General features: G+C 45.8%; 2 long non-coding RNA genes across 3 annotated transcripts in view; both read right to left on the reverse strand.

Moving 5' to 3' along the window:
* Positions 1–476: 476 nt before the first annotated feature.
* LOC310668202 lies at positions 477–7,016 on the reverse strand. Its single transcript, XR_014506657.1, has 2 exons — positions 6,968–7,016; positions 477–845 (listed from the first exon to the last, which is right to left on the reverse strand). It is a non-coding gene; the product is annotated as an uncharacterized lncRNA (long non-coding RNA).
* Positions 7,017–9,312: 2,296 nt separating this feature from the next.
* The window catches only part of LOC310668017, a 31,440-nt gene continuing 24,907 nt past the window's right edge, over positions 9,313–15,845 (reverse strand). Inside the window, exons 3-4 of one of the 2 annotated variants that reach the window (XR_014506545.1) lie at positions 14,364–14,411; positions 9,313–9,902 (exon numbers count right to left, since the gene is read on the reverse strand). This is a non-coding gene — a long non-coding RNA (uncharacterized lncRNA). The remainder of the gene's footprint in view (positions 9,903–14,363; positions 14,412–15,845) is intronic. The other variant, XR_014506546.1, reaches the window with a different exon arrangement.

Raw genomic sequence — 15,845 nt, forward strand, 5'->3', positions numbered from 1 at the left:
ATCAGCCCTCAAGCCACGGGGTCACAATTTTAGCAAAATCTGAAGTTCTCCAATTGACTCAAAAATTGTGCCAACGCCGAACCTGGAAGTACCAGATAGGTTTACTTCTAAGGTAACCCGAAAACACGCAACCTGAAGCGTCTGTAACCCAAGGTATGACTGTAGTGGAACACATCAAACTGTAGGGAGGAAAACATGCCCTCCAGTCAACTAACATGGATGCAGACTTGTGGCACCCTATTCCCTGACGAAGGAGCACTGTTAGACCCCGAAAGGCAAATAATAAAGTTAAAAACAAAAATAAAATACAACATTAAAATAATGGAACATTCATTGTGATCCCTCTTCCAGCCAATGACATAAGGACAATGACCCAACAGTACGCAAGGACTGCAGCCTCTGTCCCCCTCGCCTTTGCCACCCGTTGGCGGAATCAAAGGCTCGGCTAGCTGGAAAGCAAAATACAAGCAAGGAGATGTAAAAACGGGTTTCCTCCTTTCAATGTGATCTTTCTTTGCTTTGATTTCCCAGGCTGCCATCCTTGGCAGCCTCCCCCGACAAAAGCCTCAGAGGGAAGCAAGTCAGAAAGATCCGTCAATCCGGGGCATGTTTGAGCTGATGCTTAGTCAAGCAGGCAAACTGTGGCTGACAGATAACATCTTTGGAAGAAGGTAGTTGAGCGAGTGTCAAGGAGGCTGAAGAAGATGGATGAGGAAAAAGGAAACTGACCAGCAGGATTGGCCATGCCCATATCTGGACCGATCCATTCCCAGCATGAAATAGTTTAGTCCTGGGCCAGAGTGCTGCCTCTCCCTGCTCTGCAGCCCAGCTTCTTATCTTGTACACTGTGTGAGGACGGGGAAGATAAATTTTTAGCTTGTTTGCATTTTAGTGAGAAAATTCACACTTTACGCACTAACACACAGCTGTCCTTCAAATTCCCATTTCTCCAGATTTTGCACTATAGTTCTCTAACCAAACAATGCGTGCTAAAATGTATATTTTACAGAAAAGTGTGAATAATTTATTTTCATTTCAGATGTTCATACAGTTATACAGTCATACCTCGGAAGTCAAATGAAGTCCATTCTGAAAGTCTGTTTGACTTCCAAAACGTTCGGAAACCAAGGCGTGGTTTCTGATCAGAACCGGCGGAACCCGCGTCAGACGTTCAGGTTTCAAAAAATGTTCACAAAGCAGAACATTCACTTCCGGATCTGTGGCATTTGGGAGCCAAAATGTTTGAGTCGCAAAACGTTCGACTTCCGAGGTACAACAGTACCGTATAATATTCAGAATTTCTAAGTGGTGTGCAAAGAATGTTTTTTAAGAACCACACAGAGAACAAGAACAATTAAAATTCATCATAAAAACAGAAAACACTCTTAAAATGAATGAAAATAGCACATTAAGATGCAATGTAATGGGGGGATTGCGCGCAAAAATGTCTGGGTTAGAAGAAATTAGAATAAAGATGCTAATGCGTTTTCATGATGATTTATTATTATCATTTTTTAAATGTAAACAAATTTGTAAGCTGCTGCAGAAATGTAGAGGACTGAATTTATGATTGGAAAAATTAGAACTGAAAGAAACCAAAACTGACAAATTCATCCGTTCCTAACTCTGAGGAAGTAAAATTCCCCAATTCTTTAAATCACAAATGCTTCAAATTAAGTTTTCTAAACACGTTGAAATGCTTCTTTCATAGCTTTAGCTATCTGTGGCAATAGCAAGCCAGCTGTTTCGTCAACAGAACAGAATGGAAATAATTTAAGGCTCTATAAAAACATCATTCTGCAACAAGCCATGTCGATTTTCAGAAAAGATGTCCTATCCCCGCTGCCCCAGCCAGGTAAAGGAGTATTGTAAATAATACCTGAGGCCCTGCTGTTAAGGAGTGCTTCAGCTTTCCTCATATTTCCTCATATTCAGTCCAAATATCTGGAGGGCTAGGGAACCCCGACCATTGGAATATGTACTGGTCTTTTAAAGTAGAAATTAAACTACACCTTCCATCAGCTTCAGTCCCACAATGTCTGGAGGGTCACAGGTTTCAACATTTATAAATATGGTTTCCAGAGGCAAGGAAGGAAATGAAAACTTTTTTCATGGAAACGGCCAACACAGAGTTAGTTACAGGAGATAAGTGGCTTGCTCTTCGATTCACATGGAAGGTCCTACTCGGCTCCTGCGGTGAAGAAGAATGATTGCAGTGACAAGCTCCCTTGTGCGGCTAAAAGAATTATTACTCGAAGCCAAGCCTCAGAGTGCAGCATCGTTAATAAGCTTCCTCCAGGAAAGACATCATTCAGCCAGGCAATGATCTGTAATCCTGATGGTTCCTTAAGATCAAGCTCTGCCACAGCAGGCACTGCGATGCCCGCCTCCATCTATGGCTTGTTTGCTGACTGATTGAGGCTACCTTCAGTTCAATAACAGAACAGAGGGAGCATGGAAAGGGAGGAAAGTGGGGAGAGGGGGTTATAAAATTATGAATCGAGACTCCTTACGGGGTCTTCGCTGCGAGATCAGATTCATCCGGTGCTATACCAGCTGCACTGGCTCCTGGTGGAGTACAGGATCAGGTTTAAGGTGCTGGTTTTAACCTTCAAAGCCCTATACGGCCTAGGACCCTCGTACCTACGGGACCGCCTCTCCTGGTATGCCCCACAGAGGAACTTATGGTCTTCAAATAAAAACATCTTGAAGGTCCCAGGCCACAGAGAGGTTAGGCTGGCCTCAACTAGAGCCAGGGCTTTTTTGGCTGCGGCTCCAACCTGGTGGAACGCTCTGTCACAAGAGACACGGGCCCTGCAGGACTTGACATCTTTCCGCAGGGCCTGCAAGACAGAGCTGTTCCACCAGGCCTTTGGTCAGGGCGCAGCCTGACTCCCTCCTTTGGCAATCCTTACAAAACTTTAGTTTATGGTTGCCATCAATTTTGATTTTAATTAATTTTTATAATGTTTTTATAATGTTGCACTATTTTAGTGTTGTTAGCCACCCTGAGCCCGGCTTCGGCTGGGGAGGGCGGGATATAAATAAAATGTATTATTATTATTATTATTATTATTATTATTATTATTATTATTATTATTATGAATATAGTAGTGGAGAGTGGGGCTTTCTTCCCTCTCTCACTCATAATATTAAAACTCTGGGCTCACCCCAAGTGAAAATGAACAGCATGGAGTTTGAGATAGAAGGAGCAGCTTCATACATTGGGCAGAATATGTGAGGACCAGTTCTATTCTTCTAGAGCAGCCTTTCTCAACCTGCGTGTCCCCAGATGTTGTTGAGCTACAATTGCGTCTTGAGGCCCCAAGTTGTTGTTTGTTGTTTAGTCGTTCAGTCGTGTCCGACTCTTCGTGACCCCATGGACCAGAGCACGCCAGGCACTTCTGTCTTCCACTGCCACCCGCAGTTTGGTCAGATTCATGTTTGTAGCTTCGAGAACACTGTCTAACCATCTCGTCCTCTGTCGTCCCCTTCTCCTTGTGCCCTCCATCTTTCCCAACATCAGGGTCTTTTCCAGTGAGTCTTCTCTTCTCATGAGGTGGCCAAAGTATTGGAGCCTCAGCTTCACGATCTGTCCTTCCAGTGAGCACTCAGGGCTGATTTCCTTAAGAATGGATGCGTTTGACCTTCTTGCAGTCCATGGGACTCTCAAGAGTCTCCTCCAGCACCATAATTCAAAAGCGTCAATTCTTCGGCGATCAGCCTTCTTTATGGTCCAGCTCTCACTTCCATACATCACTACTGGGAAAACCATAGCTTTTACTATACGGACCTTTGTTGGCAAGGTGATGTCTCTGCTTTTTAGAATGCTATCTAGGTTTGCCATTGCTTTCCTCCCTAGAAGCAGGCGTCTCTTAATTTCGTGGCTGCTGTCACCATCTGCAGTGATCATGGAACCCAAGAAAGTAAAATCTCTCACTGCTTCCATTTCCTCCCCTTCTATTTGCCAGGAGGTGATGGGACCAGTGGCCATGATCTTCGTTTTTTTGATGTTGAGCTTCAGACCATATTTTGCACTCTCCTCTTTCACCCTCAATAAAAGGTTTTTTAATTCCTCCTCACTTTCTGCCATCAAGGTTGTGTCATCTGCATATCTGAGGTTGTTGATATTTCTTCCAGCAATCTTAATTCCGGCTAGGGATTCATCCAGCCCAGCCTTTCGCATGATGAATTCTGCATATAAGTTAAATAAGCAGGGAGACAAAATACAGCCTTGTCGTACTCCTTTCCCAATTTTGAACCAATCAGTTGTTCCATATCCAGTTCTAACTGTAGCTTCTTGTCCCACATAGAGATTTCTCAGGAGACAGATGAGGTGATCAGGCACTCCCATTTCTTTAAGAACTTGCCATAGTTTGCTGTGGTCAACACAGTCAAAGGCTTTTGCATAGTCAATGAAGCAGAAGTAGATGTCTTTCTGGAACTCTCTAGCTTTCTCCATAATCCAGCGCATGTTTGCAATTTGGTCTCTGGTTCCCCTGCCTCTTCTAAATCCAGCTTGCACTTCTGGGAGTTCTCTGTCCACATACTGCTTGAGCCTTCCTTGAAGAATTTTAAGCATAACCTTGCTAGCGTGTGAAATGAGTGCAATTGTGCGGTAGTTGGAGCATTCTTTAGCACTGCCCTTCTTTGGGATTGGGATGTAGACTGACCTTCTCCAGTCTTCTGGCCACTGCTGAGTTTTCCAAACTTGCTGGCATATTGAGTGTAGCACCTTAACAGCATCATCTTTTAAAATTTTAAATAGTTCAGCTGGAATACCATCACTTCCACTGGCCTTGTTATTTGCAATGCTTTCTAAGGCCCAATTGACTTCACTCTCCAGGATGTCTGGCTCAAGGTCAGCAACCACACTACCTGGGGTGTACGAGACATCCATATCTTTCTGGTATAATTCCTCTGTGTATTCTTGCCACCTCTTCTTGATGTCTTCTGCTTCTGTTAGGTCCTTACCACTTTTGTCCTTTATTATGGTAATCTTTGAACGAAATGTTCCTTTCATATCTCCAATTTTCTTGAACAGATCTCTGGTTCTTCCCATTCTGTTGTTTTCCTCTATTTCTTTGCATTGCTCATTTAAGAAGGCCTTCTTGTCTCTCCTTGCTATTTTTTGGAATTCTGCATTCAATTTCCTGTATCTTTCTCTATCTCCCTCACATTTTGCTTGCCTTCTCTCCTCCGCTATTTGTAAGGCCTCATTGGACAGCCACTTTGCTTTCTTGCATTTCCTTTTCATTGGGATGGTTTTCGTTGCTGCCTCCTGTATAATGTTTCGAGCCTCCATCCACAGTTCTTCAGGCACTCTGTCCAGCAATTCTAAATCCTTAAACCTGTTCCTCACTTCCACTGTGTATTCATAAGGGATTTGGTTTAGATTGTATCTTACCGGCCCAGTGGTTTTTCCTACTTTCTTCAGTTTAAGCTTGAATTTTGCTATAAGAAGCTGATGATCTGAGCCACAGTCAGCTCCAGGTCTCGTTTTTGCTGACTGTATAGAGCTTCTCCATCTTTGGCTGCAGAGAATATAATCAATCTGATTTCGATGCTGCCCATCTGGTGATGTCCATGTGTAGAGTCGTCTCTTGTGTTGTTGGAACAGAGTGTTTGTGATGACCAGCTTGTTCTCTTGACAGAACTCTATTAGCCTTTGCCCTGCTTCGTTTTGAATTCCAAGACCAAATTTGCCAGTTGTTCCTTTTATCTCTTGATTCCCTACTTTAGCATTCCAATCCCCTATAATGAGCAGAACATCCTTCTTTGGTGTCACTTCTATAAGCTGTTGTAAGTCTTCATAGAATTGGTCAATTTCAGTTTCTTCAGCACCAGTAGTTGGTGCATAAACTTGGATTACTGTGATGTTAAAAGGTCTGCCTTGGATTCGTATCGAGATCATTCTATCATTTTTGAGATTGCATCCCAGTACAGCTTTTGCCACTCTTTTGTTGACTATGAGGGCCACTCCATTTCTTTTACGGGTTTCTTGCCCACAGTAGTAGATATGATAGTCATCCGAACTGAATTCGCCCATTCCCGTCCATTTTAGTTCACTGATGCCCAAGATGTCAATGTTTATTCTTGCCATCTCATTTTTGACCACATCCAACTTACCCAGGTTCATGGTTCTTACATTCCAGGTTCCTATGCAATATTTTTCTTTACAGCATTGGACTTTCCTTTCGCTTCCATGCATATCCGCAACTGAGCGTCCTTTCGGCTTTGGCCCAGCCGCTTCATCAGCTCTGGATCTACTTGTACTTGTCCTCCGCTCTTCCCCAGTAGCATGTTGGACGCCTTCCGACCTGAGGGGCTCATCTTCCAGCGTCATAACTTTTATATACCTGTTGTCTTTGTCCATGGAGTTTTCTTGGCAGGGATACTGGAGTGGCTTGCCGATTCCTACTCCAGGTGGATCACGTTTGGTCAAAACTCTCCACTATGACCTGTTCATCTTGGGTGCCCTGCTCGGCATAGTTCATAGCTTCTCTGAGTTCTTCAAGCCCCTTCGCCACGGCAAGGCAGTGATCCATGAAGGGGGAGGCCCCAAGACCCACCCCCAAAATAAATACACACGGACACTTATATTAGCTTAAGTTTTGGGGCAAAATTTTTGGCCACAACTTTATTGAATGAAATACAATCGCGTGAGCGGTATTGGCTTAGGCATTGACTCCCCACTATAACTGGCTCCACCTCTCAGGGCGATCGTCCAATGGGGTAAACCAAACGAGGGAGCTAGGTCGATGAGGACCAACCTAAGCTCACCCCGGGGTTCCTGTGGTCCTGGCATGGCCCTAGCCCCTCAAGCGGACTTCGGACGAGATCCAGGACCTGCAGATTCCTTTTATGGAATACCCAGTTCCTGGAGGGGCAGGTGATGGCCGCACCTCTCCTCCCCACAATCCAACTTATAATGGCAATGGTGCCCACCTGCGAGGTGACCTCTGACCTGATCCAACATGCTTCTTCTTCTGCATGCCATGGCGCTCTATATTAATACCTCACCTGGGAGAGAATACTCATTAATCATGTCTCCCCCCCTTAGAACAGGACTGCATTCTCCTGCTTTAGAAAGCCACCGTTACTTCTGTGGCACCAGCTGACATAACTAAATTCCCATCTTGATCTCATTCGCATTTGCATGCTTAGCAACCAGTATGCTCCATACTATCACAACATAGCATGTTTGCCATAAGTTTCATGATTGCTTTTACTACAATATTGTATTCAACATCTGAAGGCAACCCTGTTTAGGGAGGTTTTTTAATGTTTGATGTTTTATCATGTTTTTTGGGAACTGCCATATGGGCAGGGTATAAATATATTGTTGTTGTTATTATTATTATTATTATGGAGCTTCGAAATGTAGACCCCCCCAAGTCTCCCTATTTTCCAAGGACAGTCTAGGATTTACAGAAGCTGTCCCAGTTTCTGATTTGATCCCAGAATGTCCCACTTTTCCTTAGTAAAGGTAAAGGCACCCCTGACCATTAGGTCCAGTCGTGGCCGACTCTGGGGTTGCGGCGCTCATCTCGCTTTATTCGCCGAGGGAGCCGGCGTACAGCTTCCGGGTCATGTGGCCAGCATGACTAAGCCACTTCTGGCGAACCAGAGCAGCACACAGAAATGCCATTTACCTTCCCGCCAGAGCAGTACCTATTTATCTACTTGCACTGGGGTGCTTTCAAACTGCTAGTTTGGCAGGAGCAGGGACCGAGCAACGGGAGCTCACCCCGTCGCAGGGATTCGAACCGCCAACCTTCTGATCGGCAAGTCCTGGGGTCTGTGGTTTAACCCACAGCGCCACCCATGTCCCCTTTTCCTTAGGATGTTGTTATTGTCATTGGAGAAATGTTGGAGGGTTTGGCGTTATGCGACACCTGAGCCAAGAAGATAACCAACTATACAACCTTCAGAAGATGTCTGAAGACAGTCCTCTAATGCCAGCATAATTCCTGTCCTGAAAAGGCAACAGTGGAACATCTTCTCCAGAGTCTGAGATGAACAAAACACACAAACTCTGCTCATTGTGTAGTCAGTCCCCCCCCCCTCTAGGAACCTGTCAGGATCCCATTGAACCCAGACCCTGGGGACTTTGGGAAGAGTGAGGGGCTGAAGATAGGATGCAACTGTCAGTAAGCAGAGGTGATGTAGGGATGAATGAATATGTCAATGAACCAATGAATATGAATGAATATGTCAATTTTGATTTGTCCCAGTTTCCTATTTTTCAATCATTTCCCGGTTTGCCACATTTCCGCACTTACATCAGCATTTCCTTGCGCTCCTTCTTTGACATACATTTCATCAATTAATTTTCCCTGATGCAACAGTTTTCTGTATGTTAATGTTAGATGCATTTTTAATCCACACTTCCCCTAGGGGTCAGTTTTGTACCCATCGTTTGGTTGGAAGACTACATCCCCCCCCCCCCCAAATTAAGGGTGAACATTTTGAAGAATAGCTGTGTTTCAGCTTGGGTACTGTTTCGGGGAGAAGTTGAAGCCAGCTGGTTCCCTTTAAGATGTAAAGAGAACCAAATTTCTCCCCTACCCCCTAATGCAGGCTTCCTCAACCTCGGCCCTTGAGATGTTTTTGGCCTACAACTCCCATGATCGCTAGCTAGCAGGACCAGTGGTCAGGGATGATGGGAATTGTAGTCTCAAAACACCTGGGGGGCCGAGGTTGAGGAAGCCTGCTCTAACGGATCAGGCTCAGAATCAGTATGTAGAGTCCTCTGGCACTAGTTAGGGCCATAGCGCTTTGAAAGGACCTACTGCTACTGCCTAGCCTTGGCCCCTTCTAATCTCCCTCTCCAGTGTTCAGCTTTGAAACTATGTTGTGGACTGGCATCACCAATCAGAAGAGTGCCATTTTGGTTGACGTCAAGTAAGCCATTTGTGGGTGGGTTGGTGGGTTTCCCAGTGGCATAAAAAAGACCCCTGGACGGTGAGGTCCAGTCAAAGGTGTCTATGGGGTTGCAGCACTCATCTCACTTTCAGGCCAAGGTAGCCAGTGTTTGCCCACAGACAGCTTTCCAGGTCATGTGGCCAGCATGACTAAACCACTTCTGGTGCAACGGAACACTGTGACGGAAACCAGAGTGCACGGAACTACCATTTACTGCCGCAGTGGTACCTATTTATCTACTTGCACTGGTGTGCTTTCAAACTGCTAGGTTGGCAGGAGCTGGGACAGAGCAACGGGAGCTCACCCCATCGCGGGGATTCGAACCGCTGACCAAGATCAGCAAGCCCAAGAGGCTCAGTGGTTTAGACCACAGCATCACCTGCATCCCAGTGGCATAGGACAGGTCCACAAGCTTGGGGTGAAGAGAAAGAGGAAATGGAAGCCATAGGGAAAAGCAAGGTAGGAGGAAATTCAACTTGGAAAGGAAGGTGAGGGTGGCACACAGTGTATCTCCAAATTTCCATAGATATCCATGCCTTAGTGGGCATTTCACTGCTTTTTATTGATTCTGAAACAGTATCTCCCCCAGCATTTGTAAATGACAGGTGAGACAATGAATGCAGTCAGCTAGACCAAGCAAATGAGTTATTAGCTACTCATTTCAAGGCAGAAACATCAACAGCTCAGCTACAGCCTCGTGAAGCTGCAATGCTTGGCTCATCCACACTGTCACATTCCGCAACAGGCCCCGGCACGTCCGCTTTCTACAACAGATTTAACAAGCAAACCACCAAGGGACAAGCCCTTTCCGTGGCAGGGTTCACATGTCCCCAGCGGTAGCTCTGCGTTGAAACCATTTTAGGTGACACTGAGTAACAGCCTGTAGAAATTTGATGCACGGTAATTGCAAGCATGAGCAGTCCCACCACAGGGACATCAGTTCTTGGGCAGAAATTGTTGGTTATGATGTATTCCTCTAAGAAAAAGAGAGAAAATACATTTCTTGCAACTCTACCAGATACTGAATCTATGTATTTTGCATAGAATCTAAGCAATAAGTGCTAAAATCTACCCAGTGAGCATCTCTGTGAAAGTCTTTGGTTCAAATCTCAACATAGCCTCAGCTCTGCCTCGGAAATGTAGCCATCTATGAGCAGCTCTTTTAGCTGGGTAGCTCAGTTGGTAGAGTGTGGTGCGGTCAATGCCAAATGTTATGTATTCAGGGTCACCTTTTTACTGGACGTAAACATCTGGGATCCTTTACCCCTTTAGCATATGTTAAGTTGTGGGTGAACATATCAGGCGACACAGCGATTCTTCAAACAGCTCTTGTTTATTCACAGGCCAGGACAGAACTGAACTGAAGGGTTCAGCCAGCCTGCTTATATAGAGCTCCAGTACAACGTTACTGTAACAACTTTCTAAAACTATCCAATCACTGAACATCACTTTCAATCCCTTATTTGCATAACTATCTACAGTATCCCCCTGCTGGCCCAGGGTGAGAACTTCAGTACATAACACCACACACACACACACACACACACACACACGTGTTAATAGGCAGAACCACGCCCATCCCCAAACCACAAGACTTTAATTTCCTCATTTGTTAGACATAATGATGAAGGTTGAATAAGTTTTGCTTTTGTGCTCTTGCACACTACCTAGGATTTATATATATATAAATTTTTATTAGTTTTTTAACATATCACTTCCAACAGTAATTAAACATACTTTTACATCTTATTCATTTTTTTTTTAGTTCCATCAGTCCTGTCTGAAATTTTTCCAATCTAATCTCTTAGTATGCATTTCTTATTTTTTCCTATTACATTTCAATCTCATAATCAATATCTCTGTCTTTTTCTACTTTGTAACACTTTGTATATTTCTCCTTGCAAAACTTCTTGTAGTCCTACTGGCGTAATTTGTTGATTACAGTTGCTCTTCAAATAACACTACCTAGGATTTTTGAAGGGTGTGTGTGTGTGTGCACAGGTACATACATATTTGTGTATTTGTGTCCATGTCATAAATGAGAAATGTGTCGTGGAGAACGAGTGATTCAGGCGAGACATTCCATCAAGCTGTGTTTCCTGGTGCTGAAGCCCAGTGGCAGGACAATACCATATTTTTCGCTCTATAAGATGCACCAGACCACAAGACGCACCTAGTTTTTGGAGGAGGAAAACAAGAAAAAAATATTCTGAATCTCAGAAGCCAGAACAGCAAGAGGGATCGCTGCGCAGCGAAAGCAGCAATCCCTCTTGCTGTTCTGGCTTCTGTGATAGCTGCGCAGCCTGCATTCGCTCCATAAGATGCACACACATTTCCCCTTACTTTTTAGGAGGGAAAAAGTGAGTCTTATAGAAAAAATACGGTAATTAATACTGCGACCAGAGGGAAACAGGAGGGTGGCGGGTGAGCACACGCAAATCATACACAGAGAGCTGATCTTTGCAAGATAATGCTCCCGTGTGTGTGTGTGTGTGTGTGTGTGTGTGTAGCAGGAAACATGAACAGGTGGAGGCTACGCCAAGCAGAGACAGGAGCAGCCTGGGACGGAAGGGAGAAGCAGAGAGCTGCCATGGAGGTCACAGCAAAATATTGCTAACTTCCTTGCTTCCGCCCTGGTGCAGTTACGCACTCTCGGTGCCTGGAGGTTATAGGCAAGGACATGAGATATTTGCTGTACCAGGTTAATCATACACTAGAATCTGCTTCATTTCCTTAAATTCTTGATAAAAGTCTGAGTCACCGCGCTGAGCTCTGTCAGTTTATTTACTCTTCAGCGTGGGCCAAAGAGGGAGGCGATGCGAATCTCCCAGCAAATAGCTGGCATAACCCAAAGCCTTTTGACTGTGATGGCTAATTTCACAGGAATATTAAACTTGCAGTACAACATGGGGAGGGCATTGGGAGGGGTAGCAATGACCATAGCCACTTTATAGTCTGATAATTCATTCCTATACTAGGCCACTGAGCGAAGCTGGGGCAGGAAATGCACTTAAGAAAAAGATTCTCATTCATTTGGCTCTACTTTCTCTCGGTGGACTTTGGTCAGAAGCTCTACTGACCTCTGGCTAAACACTCCCAACAGAACTTCTCGCAAGCCTTTCTCATTTATTTATTTATATAAAACGCATCTAAAGGCACAGATCTAAACCCGATTTTTGCACCCTGCCAATTTAAGAGCTGGAGGCAACGACGTTCACACCGCCAGTAATTTGCTGCCAAGAATGCTCAGAATGCCTGGAACAGCTCCACAATGTAATAAAATAATTAGTGGAAGCATCAGGCAAAAAATTAAAAGAATGCAGAATAGACAGGGCAAAAGCCTAGGACACGTGTGAGGAAATGAGCGGTGGGGAGATATCATCTCTCAGCTTCTGCTTCTGCATAAAACTGTTCATGGAGCCCTGAATTTCAGGGCAAAAGAAGTTGCCATACACCAAGACAGACCATTGGTCCGTTTTGCTCAGTATTGTCAACAGAGAGACAGTGTGGTGCAGTGGTTAGAGTGCTGGACTGGGACCTGGGAGACCAGGGTTCAAATCCCCACTCAGTCATGAAGTTCACTAGGTGACCCTGGACCAGCCACTCACTCTCAGCCTAACCAACCTCACAGGGTGGTTGTGACGATAAAATGGGGAGGACGCCAGCTCAGCTCCTTGGAGGAGAGGTGAGATCTAAATGTAAGAAAGAAAGCGGGGGGAGAGAAAGAATTGGTGAGTGGCAGAGCTCTCATCCAGTGCCACCAGAAGATGCCAGGGATTGAACATGGGACCTTCTGCATACAAAGCAGTGGTATAGCATGGTTTGCCGGTGCGGGGCAAGTGTTGCGCCTCCTGGGAGATTAGGAACTGGCCAGTGTCACCAGAGGATTCCAGGGATTGAACATGGGACCTTCTGCATACAAAGCAGTGGTGTAGCATGGCTTGCCGGTGTGGGGCAAGTGTTGTGCCCCCTGGTAGATTAGGAACTGGCCAGTGTCACCAGAAGATGCCAGGGACTGAACACGGGACCTTCTGCATACAAAACAGTGGTGTAGCATGGTTTGCCGGTGCGGGGCAAGTGTTGTGCCTCCTGGTAGATTAGGAACTGGCCAGGGTCACCAGAAGATGCCAGGGACTGAACACGGGACCTTCTGCATACAAAACAGTGGTGTAGCATGGTTTGCAGGTGCGGGGCAAGTGTTGTGCCTCCTGGTAGATTAGGAACTGGCCAGGGTCACCAGAAGATGCCAGGGATTCAACACGGGACCTTCTGCATACAAAGCAGTGGTGTAGCATGGTTTGCCAGTGTGGGGCAAGTGTTGCACCCCCTGGTAGATTAGGCAGCTGGGTGGAGGAATGTGCTGGGGGGATGGGGGGTTTCCACCCTGGGACACTTTCCTGCCTTCCTCCCTTCTTGGTGGGTGGCACCGGTGGCGCCATCCGCCTCCCCCTCGGCCAGGCCTGGCAGCATACAGGTAGCGGTGGCGAAGCATGAGGGTGGAGGGCATGCTGGCAGGCACCACATTGGGAGCACTCTCAGGACCCAGCCGGGAGTCACTGGTAGCAGCCTGACAAGGGGCCACCCCCCACACACAAACACCTCTGATGCAAAGTAAGTGTGCTGCTACTGGTCTGTTATGGTTTGAATTCTGGTGCTGGAGGAGACTCTTGAGAGTCCCATGGACTGCAAGAAGATCCAACCTATCCATTCTGAAGGAAATCAGTCCTGAGTGCTCACTGGAAGGACAGATCGTGAAGCTGAGGCTCCAATACTTTGGCCACCTCATGAGAAGAGAAGACTCCCTGGAAAAGACCCTGATGTTGGGAAAGATGGAGGGCACAAGGAGAAGGGGACGACAGAGGACGAGATGGTGGGACAGTGTTCTCGAAGCTACCAGCATGAGTTTGACCAAACTGCGGGAGGCAGTGGAAGACAGGAGTGCCTGGCGTGCTCTGGTCCATGGAGTCACGAAGAGTCAGACACGACTAAACAACAACTGGTCTGTTGGCTCACGGAATGCATATTATATGCCAATATTTCCCTACTATTAGAAACTCACCAATAACCAGTGATAGTTCCTTTAAGGGGAATTGGGGGGATTTTGCCCCCTATTTCTCCTTTGCCTATTGTCACCGATACTCATAGCATCTTGGATATTTACGTGAATCTTGTTTTAATACCGTGCAAGTGGGTGAAGAGTAAATGGATGGATATTTACAATAATTGGGTGCGGGTTTTTGTTTTCGTTTTTAATGACAAATGCATGGGTTTCTCACGGAAAAAGAGCATACGAGGCGCAGTCCAACGATTTCCATTTTGTGTACTATTAAGTTCTATGCAATTCTCCGAGGCACGAGATAGCACTGCGCCATTAATTGACTACAGTTGATAACACGGTACTTTTAACCTACTTTCCCATTTTAAACAATACTCACGCGGCTCACAAAATCCGCACAATGCAATCCATCAGAGAGCAAAATGAACTAATAAAACAGAAAGGAGAAAACAGAAATGTAAAATGTTATCAGTCCGTGGAGATTAAAAGACCACCTCAACATATTTTTTGAAAGAAAGAAAAATACAGTTATAAGGCAGTACAAAAACACCCTTCAATGATTATGTCTTGACTGCCAGCCAAATGGTGAGCAGAAATGGAGTTGGCTGAGACTCATTCAGGAGGACATCCCATAACCTCGGTGCCGCAGTAGGCTGGGCCTATTTCCTCCACACGGGGAAAATAGACAGTGGAGTGCACTTCTGAGGGTGAAGTCAACCTCCCAGAATTTTACTGGACTGTCCACATATAATTCTGCTTTTCCAGTTGTTCTGCATTGCTTCCCCAATATTACTGCATTTTGGGCATCTGAAGGGGCACTCCTGCACTTGTTGGCATCCATCTGTCTCGAGAGACAATGGAGTGTGCCTTCTCTCCTGGGCGCAAGCCTGGGCAGTGTGTGTGGAAGTCCAAGGCTGCCCAGACAACAAGACTCCCCACTCTTGGCCTCGGTGATATGGTCCAAAGGAAAGCAGAGCGATACATTTGGCATCTGCTTGGCTGCCAGATAAGGGACACGTGGGTGGCGCTGTGGGTTAAACCACAGAGCCTAGGACTTGCCGATCAGAATGTCAGCGGTTCGAATCCCCATGACGGGGTGAGCTCCCGTTGCTCGGTCCCTGCTCCTGCCAACCTAGCAGTTCAAAAGCACATCAAAGTGCAAGTAAATAAATAGGTACCGCTCTGGCGGGAAGATAAACAGCGTTTCCGTGTGCTGCTCTGGTTCGCCAGAAGCAGCTTAGTCCTGCTGGCCACATGACCCGGAAGCTGTACGCCGGCCTCCTCGGCCAATAAAGCGAGATGAGCGCCGCAGCCCCAGAGTCGGTCACGACTGGACCTAATGGTCAGGGGGTCCCTTTACCTTTACCTTTTTGGCTGCCAGGTATATCACCCTCCCCTCCCCTAATACCCCATACCTCCATTGTGGCTAAAGGGAATTTAAGGATACATGTCTGTCATTCATTCCTTGCAGGAGATGCCAGTGTACCCACAGCAAACAGAATTGCTGTGTAAAGTGTGGAGCGGCTCTGACAGTGAGCGAAAGGAGCCAGCCCGCTGGTTCATGAATAATTCACATTTTTCAAAATAAAATAAAACAGGGGCCGGTGTCCCTCATTGCCTCGCAAACACTGGCATCAAATTTCAAAACAGTAATTAAGTCTCCTCCAAACAGAGATGAAAAATATCCTGTAGGACTTAAGAGCTCTATCAAAAATCTCACCCGATCGGACCTGAATGCTCTCTGCAAACTTTTCACGGCACCAGACACCAAGAATTATTTGTAAGATTTTCACAAGGGGTTTTCAGGGTGGAATAAATCTCTGAGACAATCAGGTTCCATTTGGGAACAATTCATCAGCAG

Source organism: Podarcis tiliguerta (assembly GCF_965153285.1).
Source record: "Podarcis tiliguerta genome assembly, chromosome: 17".
Classification (NCBI taxonomy): domain Eukaryota; kingdom Metazoa; phylum Chordata; class Lepidosauria; order Squamata; family Lacertidae; genus Podarcis; species Podarcis tiliguerta.